Below are 2,643 nucleotides of genomic sequence, written 5' to 3' on the forward strand. Positions count from 1 at the left end.
ACCCAGGGTCCTGCTATGGGGCTGGTGGAGCCCTTCCGAAGGGTCTCCATGGATGGAGACCCAGGGTCCTGCTATGGGGCTGGTGGAGCCCTTCCAAAGGGTCACCATGGATGGAGACCCAGGGTCCTGCCATGGGGCTGGTGGAGCTCTTCCAAAGGGTCTCCATGGTTGGAGACCCAGGGTCCTGCTATGGGGCTGGTGGAGCCCTTCCAAAGGTCTCCATGGATGGAGACCCAGGGATTTCAGGGTGTCACCGAACGGTTGCGGTTGGAAGGGACCTCTGGAGATCGTCCAGTCCAACCCGCAGATCTGGGGATTTGCTGCCCTAAAGAAAGGTGGGGAGATGCCCCAGCTCTCCGGCGCTTCCCTGGGTTTCTGCACCTGGAGCAGCAGGAGGTTCTCCCAGGGGTCCAAGGGGAGAGGGGACACTGGTCTTGCTGCAGTGGGACCCCAGGAGGGTCTTGGGGATGGATGGAGACCCTTGGGCACCTGGGATTTGCTGCCCCCAAGGAAAGGTGGGGAGATGCCCACAGCTCCATGATGGAGCACGTTGGCCAACCCCATATTCTCCTGCTCTTCCATGGTTCCATGGTTCTCCAAGGGGACCAAGGGGATAGGGGGCACAACGGGACCCCAGGAGGGACTTGGGTGGCCACCTTCACCCTCACCAACGCGGTGCCCTTGGAGCCCTGCTTCGCCCAGGGGCCCTGGCACCGCTCCCCAATTCCAGCCCCATCTGTCCATGGGAACCTTGGGAAGAGCCTGGGATGCTCCAGTGCTTGGGATGAGGCCCCATAGGTGACCGTGGGGATGGATCCTCTGGGACCTTCCCAAGCACCCAGCTCCCGTATTCCAGCCCCATGCACCCATAGAAACCTCGGGAAGAGCCCCGGGATGCTCCGAGCCTTGGGATGAGGCCCCAGAGGTGCCCATGGAGATGGATGGAGCTACGTGGACGGCGCCGACCGTGCGGCGGGCACGGCTACGGCTACGCCGGGTGCTACGTGGACCGCGGCGACCACAGCCGGAGGCAACGCGTCGCCTGAGGCCGGGAATGCCGAGATTCCCGTGCCCGGGAATTCCTCGCGCGGTGCCCGTGCAAGCGGGAATCGTGGGGTGGCGCCCAGGGGTTCCTTGTGTGGTTCCAGTGCCCAGGAATTCCTCACACGATTCCCATGCCCGGGAATTCCTCGCGCGGTGCCCGTGCCTGGGAGCTCCTCGTGCAATTCCCATGTCTGGGAATTCCTCACACGATGCCCTTGCGCATGGGAATTGCGAGGCTGCATGCAGGGCTTCCTTGCGCAATTCCCATATCCAGGAATTCCTCGTGAGATGCTCGTGCATGTGGGAATCGTGGGGACATGTGTGGGGATTCCCATGCCCGGGAATTTCTCATGCGGTGCCCGTGGAGCCGCATGTGGGGATTCCCTGCGCAATTCCCGTGCCTGGGAATTCCTCACGCAATGCCCGTGCCTGGGAGCTCCTCGTGCAATTCCCATGTCTGGGAATTCCTCACGTGATGCCCGTGGGCATAGGAATTGCGGGGCCACATGCAGGGGTTCCTTGTGCGATTCCCGTGCCGGGGAATTCCTGGCACGAAGCCGGTGCCTGGGAATTCCCTGCGCGATTCCCATGCCCAGGAATGCCTTGCGCCTCTGTGCCAGGGAATTCCTGGCACGAAGCCGATGCCTGGGAATTCCCTGCACGATTCCCATGCCTGGGAATTCCCTATCCACCCATGCCCACATTTGTACTGCTAATAAACTGGTTTGGAGCAAGTCTCCCGGTCCCGCTCTTTGCCACGCCGGGAAAAGCGGGATCCATCGGGAATCCGCCGCTCGGAGCGACGGAGATCCCGGATCCCAAGGATCCGAGTGGGATGGGATCCCGAGGAGCCGCTTATTCCCAGCCTGGGCGGGAGGGGGCTCCCGGGAATCCTCGGCTGGGGGGATCCCGTCGGGATCCACTGGCCTCTCCTATGGGGATCCCCGGGGAGATTCTCGGGTGTCTAATACAAAGGTTGAGCGCCGGGGTGCGGCGGGAGGCGGGGACGGGAGGAGGAGGGAGAGGGGGAGGAGGAGGAGGAGGGGGAGGAGGAAGAGGAGGAGGAGGAGGAGGAGGGGGAGGAGGCGACTCGCAGCCTCCACTGTATCCGGGTCACGCGCGGAGCCGCCCCCACCGGGACCGGGATCGGGACCGGGACCGGGATCGGGACCGGGATCGGGACCGGGACCGGGGTCGGGATCGGGACCGGGACCGGGATCGGGATCGGGATCGGGATCGGGACCGGGACCGGGATCGGGATCGGGACCGGGATCGGGACCGGGACCGGGATCGGGATCGGGATCGGGACGGGGACCGGGACCGGGACCGGGATCGGGATCGGGACCGGAGCGCGGCTGGCAGCGCCCGCAGGTAACGGGGGGCTAGGAATGGGAGGAGGGGTCCTGGGAATGGGGGGGGTCCTGGGAATGGGGGGGGACCCCGGGAATTGCAGGGGGTGGGAAACGGTGGGGGCTGCTGGAAAAGCAGGGTGTGCTGCTATGAGCACCCAGTTCCCAGCACCCTATGGAATGGGGCACCCTGCTCCATGTAGGGCACCCAGCTCCCAGCACCCTATGGAATGGGGCACCCTGCTCCATG

Source organism: Nothoprocta perdicaria, unplaced genomic scaffold (assembly GCF_003342845.1).
Source record: "Nothoprocta perdicaria isolate Ctin4 unplaced genomic scaffold, notPer1 scaffold_729, whole genome shotgun sequence".
Lineage (NCBI taxonomy): Eukaryota > Metazoa > Chordata > Aves > Tinamiformes > Tinamidae > Nothoprocta > Nothoprocta perdicaria.